The sequence below is a fragment of the Thalassophryne amazonica genome, chromosome 2 (genome assembly GCF_902500255.1).
Source record: "Thalassophryne amazonica chromosome 2, fThaAma1.1, whole genome shotgun sequence".
Taxonomy (NCBI): Eukaryota; Metazoa; Chordata; class Actinopteri; order Batrachoidiformes; family Batrachoididae; genus Thalassophryne; species Thalassophryne amazonica.
In genome coordinates this window covers 34,219,579-34,226,999 of record NC_047104.1, presented here as the reverse complement: position 1 = coordinate 34,226,999, position 7,421 = coordinate 34,219,579, and positions in this window count along the sequence as shown.

Genomic DNA, 7,421 nt, shown 5'->3' with positions numbered 1-7,421 from the left:
ATTCTGATGTTGGCCATTATTACGTTCAACTAGTAATAACTGTGGATTAATTGCTGTACATATGTATGAGGTAATTGGGTGTGAAATGAATTGCCTGTAACTGTCACTTTTGTCCATTGGTCAGATGCAAACCTCAGTGCCCATTGTTGGTATGTCAGCATGCACATATTTATGAGAGAGCTGTGGTGTTTGTGCTACCTTTTACACAAGCAAACCTTTAGCAACTCAGGCCCTGGATCTATATCCTCTCAAAAAATTAATGTAAGATACCATCAGAACCAAGGCTTTTAGTGTTTCCATATAATGATATGCAAAACACTAAAATGTTGTGGTATTGTTCAATTAAGCAAATTATTTTCTGTTTTCTTGTCACTGAAAAATGGCCACATCTCACGTCATCATCTACTGTCTCTTCACCTTCTCGGGGAACAATTGTATTTCAACCAGCTTGACAGTTTTCTACTGTCAACATGTGAAGGCAGCATTGGGTAAATGTAAGATCCATACTCATTCCTGAGTGTTGGGGATGGCTTACTTAGAGTGACAAATGCCCAGGGCCAACACCAGGAGGTAGTAAGATGTGCAGACTCTGATATCTTCCAAACAGAAATCAGTTCATTACCCTCTTAAGTCTTGGTCCCACCAAATAATAAAGCTGTGAATAATGAGCCACATATGGATTTGCCAGAAATTTCAGTGATTATTTGAATAATGATATATACAGTAAATCTATCACATATCCACTATGAAGAAGCCTCTATGTGCCTCTAAGTACATTACATGTGCCAGGTATCAGACTCTAATCAGCCATGACTGGCCTGTTATTTGAGCCCTGTTCAGCCTCAAATGGCTCGTGTTGCCACATATGAGCCATGTCAACCCACATATGATCCATGTAGTGCCATGTAACGTGACATTGGTGTATGTTTAGGCATGGGTTTGGTCCAACCCTCCACCCCTCCCACACTTGGTCCCTTTTTAAAGTGTGGGTTTTCAATTCACAGCATCCATTCAAGATGTCATTTTTTAAATGCAGTCCAAAAAAAGACACTCCTGCACAGTCAAGCCCGTGTGCGCAACCGTGCGTGAGGCTGCAGTTCACCTGTGTTCCAGAGTCATTAAATGCGCTTCTTCTCGCTGGCTTTATTTCTTTCATGGCTCTCCGGTGATCCACCGGTGTTTGTGGCCCTGTGACAAACTGGCGTCCTGTCCTGGGTGTACCCCGCCTCGTGCCCTATGACTGCTGGGATAGGCTCCAGCCCCCACGACTCTTAATTGGACTAAGCGGTTGAAGACGAGTGTGTGTGTGTGAAATTAGCGCCACGCTCAGAGATGAGCCTCGACAGCCACATATTCTGCCTCTCAGAGCCACCATTCTCCCACAGTTGTTGAATAACTGGACTCGTACCAAAAACAACATGCTACGTGGCTCATTATTCATTCTTCATTGTTCGGTGGGCCCAGGGCTTTACTCTGGGGTGAGCCAGAATATATCATGTGGGACCACCTGGGACTTGCATTTGCATTGCATTTGCATTGCTCTGCACAGACCAGTGCTCTAACCACCATATTATTTAGTATAACAGTGAAGTGCACATGCAGAAACATAACACAGGAGATCATCAAGCAGGTGCTGTGGGACATTAGGTGACAATGGCAGCACAGAAACATTAACAACAGTTTTAGAACATGTAATGTTCGGGCAGAGTAAAGACAGGGTTTGGTAGGAAAGAACTAAGATAACACACGTCAAGGTATCTAGAGGAGTCTACAGTCGGACCTCGATTTAGATCAGCGGATGCTTTACTTTCAGTCTCCAGTGTGACATTTACAAATGTATTTTTCTGGCAGGGATTATGAAAACTTTGCCCACAAAATGCTTTCATAAACATCAAATGGGTGAAGCATAAATCATGGCAATGTCTTCATCATGGCTTTAAGAGACAACAGAAAAAAATGCAGAGGCACAATATCCAGACCGTCTGATCTCAATGTCTCTGATTCTGAACAACAGGTGCGAATTTGGCATTTTCTGATGAGTTGACTCCCGTTTGCAATGGTGGAAGTCATTTGTGCAAAATGGGAGTGTGATGATATAATGCCATGGATGTGCTGATACGCTGAATTTCATTATTTCAGTGAACTGATAAAACATAGTGCATGTCAGGTGATACCCATTTAGCAGTGCAGAAGAGCTCACTGATGCTGTAGTCCCGCCTGATAGCTTTCTTTTACTTTCTGTAATAGTCAGGCTCCCACATAAATGCATTCTCTTCTCCCCACTACACAATTTCAAGCAGACATTACAACTGGTAATACTAAAGCCCTACTATATATATATATATATATATATATATATATATATATATATATATATATATATATATATATATATATATATATATATATATATATGTGTAATACTAAAGGACCAGCTCGACATAAATATCTGAAGGTTCTCACTGTAGAGCATTTAATGTCCTCCTGTGTTTGCAGGCATTTATCTCTGAAGTGCACAATAAACTAAAAGGCATATGACAAGCCCTGGTTCACACCTAAACTCCAGCAGCTCCGTCAGCAGAAAGAGGTGGCTTTCAGAGAAGGAGACAGAGACAGCTATAGAGGTGCAAAGTACAGATTTAGCAAGGAGGTGGCAAATGCTAAATCCATGTACAGTTCACGTCTGCAGCAAAGGTTCTCTGTCAACGACTCAGCCTCTGTGTGGAGGGGGTTGAAAGAGATCACCAACTACAAGCCCAAAGCACCTCGTTCTATTGACGACCTCAAGCTGGCCAACGACCTAAACGTCTTCTGTTCACGGTTTGAAGACAAGGACTCACACTTCCCCACCCCCCACACAACTGGATATTCAAACACTCTGGACCTCCCCCCTCTCACTGCTGTCCTCCCCACTCCCCCTGTTGCCCTCTCGGTCCAAGGGGAGGACATGAGGAGACATTTCAAAAGGCTGAATCCACGTAAGGCCCCGGGCCCAGACTGTGTCTCTCCTGCCACCCTGAGACACTGTGCTGATGAGCTGGCCCCAGTCTTCACGGGAATCTTCAACACCTCCCTGGAGTCATGCCATGTTCCAGTCTGTTTCAAGTCCTCAATCATAGTTCCAGTCCCCAAGAAACCATGCATCACTGGACTTAATGACTACAGGCCTGTGGCTCTCACGTCTGTAGTCATGAAGACCTTCAAACGCCTGGTTTTATCCCACCTGAAGTCCATCACCGACCCCCTCCTGGACCCCCTGCAGTTTGCCTACAGAGCCAACAGGTCTGTAGATGACGCCATAAACCTGGCCCTGCACTCCATCCTGCAGCACCTGGACTCCCCAGGAACCTACGCTAGGATCCTGTTTGTGGACTTCAACTCTGCATTCAACACCATCCTTCCAGCTTTGCTCCAGGACAAGCTTTCTCTGCTCCACGTGCCCAACTCCACCTGCAGGTGGATCACAGACTTCCTGATGGACCGGAGTCAGCGTGTGAGGCTGGGAAAAAAATGTCTCGAACACTCGGGTTCTCAGCACAGGATCTCACAGGGCTGTGTCCTTTCCCCTCTGCTCTTCTCCCTGTACACTAACTGCTGCACCTCCAGCCATGACTCTGTAAAGCTCATCAAGTTTGCGGACGACACCACCCTCATCAGACTCATTTCGGATGGGGATGAGTCTGCCTAAAGGAGGGAGGTGGACCGGCTGGTGACCTGGTGCAGCAGCAACAACTTGGAGCTCAATGCCCAGAAAACAGTGGAGATGATCGTGGACTTCAGGAAAGCCACAGCCCCCCCGCCCTCCCTCGCCCTCACCAACAGCCCCATCACCACTGTGGTCGTTCACCGCTTCCTCGGCACCACCATCACCCAGGACCTCAAGTGGGAGTCAACCATCAGCTCCCTCATCAAGAAGGCCCAGCAGAGGATGTACTTACTGCGGCAGCTGAAGAAGGCCAAGCTGCATGTCCAGCTGATGGTGCAGTTCTACACGGCCATCATCGAGTCCATCCTCTGCTCCTCCATCACGGTGTGGTACGCCGGGGCCACAGCCAGGGACAGACACAGACTGCAGCGCATTGTGGCCTCTGCTGAGAAGGTGATCGGCTATAGCCTTTCATCTCTCCACGACCTACACGTCTCCAGGACTCTGGGCCGAGCAGGTCGGATCACAGCTGACCCTTCTCACCCTGCACACGGTCTGTTCAAACCACTCCCCTCGGGCAGGAGGCTACGGTCCATCCGGACCAGAACCTCCCGCCATAAGAACAGTTTCTTCCCCTCTGCTGTTAGACTCATGAACTCCTCATAACTCAGTCACCTTATGCTTAACTCTGTCACTTTATCATCTTATCACGGGTCACTTTAGACAGTGTACTTTGGTTTTTAATTGCACTCCTCCCACTGCACTGTTTTTTTCTGTTTCTCTGTTGCACACAGCCTTTCATATTTCATATTTCTTTTTTTATCTTAGATTTTATCTTATTTTGACACATATGTTATATTTTATCTTAGCATTTTATCTCTTCTTAATGTTGCACCATTGTACCGAAGCAAATTCCTAGTCTGTGAATCCTGTTCACTGGCAATGGCAATAAACTTCTTCTGATTCTGATATTTTCAAATGTCAGCCAGTTTTGTGAATTATATATGTATATGCAGAAGATCTTTTCTTTCTTCATTTAAGGTTTTCTTTTGCTGGAGGAGTAAAGGGTGCTACAATCCAGACTCCAAGTCAGTGACTACGTTTACATGCAGCCAATAACCCTTTCATAACCGGAATATTGGCAATAACCTGGTTGCACGGCCATGTAAATGCCCGCAAAAACCTGAATATGCTCATATTCCGGTTTTTAAAAACCCGAATAAGACCCCTGAGTTACTCCTTTTCTAACCCGAATATCAGGTCATATAAATGCGCATCGGGATATCCCCATAGAAAGGAACATTATTTTGTGTTCTGCGCATGTCCTATCCGCATGGAATCTTGGTCTTTTGAGTACAGCAACTACTTGTATGCGGCACGTGCAGCCCACCGGACACCACAGAAACAGATGTAAACAGCACATTGTGTTCTGCGTCCTTATCAGGCGGGCCGGTCACAGCACCGGTCGGCATATCACCGCGATTGCTCTGCCTCCGATGCGCTTACTGTCTGTGGCTCGGTAAACGCCACAACGGACCACTCTCACCGCCCCCTCTGTTCTGTGCGTAGCTGCGCCAAATCTGGCAACAGGTCCAGAGACGCTCGCTGTTTTGATGCGGAGGCAGCCCGCAGGAGAGAAAAATGAGAAAATGTTAATGCCTGTTTGAGAAAAGTGTGTAGTATCCTGCACGAACGCCAGATCAAATCAAGCACCAGTGGACGACGTGTGTCGCTGTTTAGATGGGGATATTCCAAATGATACCAGTGACCATGTATACAGGAGTAACTCTGTCTGCTTAAGCATGTAAACGGGTTATTCCTAAAGATTCAGAAACCAGAATATTGACCTTAACCCGAATATTAATGGCATGTAAACGTAGTCACTGTGCAAAACAAGTGAGCCTGACTTGTATTTTTGTTAATTTAAATTTGCAGTGCAGCTGTGTTCTATGCTGTAATGTTTTATTGTTTGTTCTATACGGAGACAGTCTTTGCTGATAGGGACATTTCACTTCATACCAGCTTACATAGGAAAATAAATGGACTGGTCAATTGTTAAAGTGCCTGCAGTCAGGTGCTGCAGTTGTTCTTCTCACTGCATGGTAACTGGTAACCACCTATGATAAAACTTTGCTCAAATTGGCTGAAGTCTTAACTGATACTCATGCCATATGTCATTATTCAGAGAAGTTCAGATCCCATATCTTTTCTCTCCCAAACAAAGTAAAATTTGATCTCCTTCTCAGACTTGCTTTAAAACATATGGCCACCATAAAACATAAACTCCCAGCATGAAACCTGCTATAAAAACAAAAAGATCAGCCATTGTTGTCGTTTTACTGATGCTTTGGGAAAGTTTGGCTTTAAGGTTGTGTCATTACACTCGGCACCGCAGCCACCAGCAGTTCACAATAGACCATTACATCAAGCTAAAGTCAATCCTGAACATCCTAATGACAGTCACTAACTTGCAGACAGATGCCTATTTGACAAAACAAGTCTTGGGTCAACATGCAGATGTACATTAATTTAAACAAGATTTAATATGATCTCTCTGGGAACCATCACCTTATCGTGGTGGAGAGGTTTGTCTGCCCCTATATACCTGAGAGCTGTGTCTGGAGACATGCTCCTGGTAAGGTCTCCCATAACAAATTGGTCTCCGGTGAGGGGCTAGACTAAGAATGGTTCACAAGGACTCCATGAAAAAATGAGGCAGAAGAAATGTGACCTGGCCTGGAGGAAGGCCGTGGCCCTCATCTGGAGCCAGGCCTGGATGGAGGGCCTCTCAAGTAGTGCCTGGTGGCTGAGCTTACCATGGAGTCTGGCCAGGCACAGCCTGAAAAGGCAATGTGGGCCTTCCATATTCACCCTGTGGGCTCACCACCTGCAGGGGGAGCCGCTGGACTTGGGTGTGCTGTCCCATGGGTGGCAGTGAAAGTCAAGGGCCTTGATGGACCAGACTCAGGTGGCAGAGGCTGCTATGGGGTGTGGAACGTCACCTTGCTGTGGGAGAAGGAGTCACAGCTTATGAGAGAAGTGGAGCGCTACCAGTTAGATCTGGTGGGCCTCGCCTCCATCCACACGCTTGGGGTTGGACCTTATTCTTCTCTGGAGTTGCCCAGGGTGTGAGGCACTGTGCATGCGTGGGGACACTCACAAACACCCGGCTAAGCGCAGCTATGTTGGAGTTTACCCCAGGTGCCTCCCTGCTCCTTCAGGTTGTGGGGGGAAAACTCTGTTGTTTGTGTGTATGCACTGAACAACAATTCAGTATTCGGTCTTCTTGGAGTCCCTGACTGGAGTCCTGCACGGGACTCCAGTGGGGGAGTCCATTGCTCTGCTGTGGGACTTCAATGCAATTTCAAAGTTTCCTTTTATCTCCAAAATTTTAGAAAAAGTGGTGGCCAAGCAGTTTAATGAGGTTTTAGCTAAACACAATATTCTTGAAAAATTTCAATCTGGGTTCCGTAACTTGCATTCAACTGAAACTATATAACTTATATTTTAATGCGCAGAGATGCAGGTGAATATTCGGTCCATGTACTTTTGGATCTGTCTGCAGCTTTGACACTGTTGATCATGGTGTTTGAACTGAGAGATTAAGGACATGGGTGGGCATTTCTGGGTCAGCCCTAGATTGTTTTTTTTATCCTAGCTCTCTAATAGACATTTTTCAGTTATTGCAGCCAAATATACATCCTCTTCTGCCATTCTAGATAGAGTATCTCGTCAATAGTTTTACATCCTCATTGAAGACAACTTTGGATGCTGT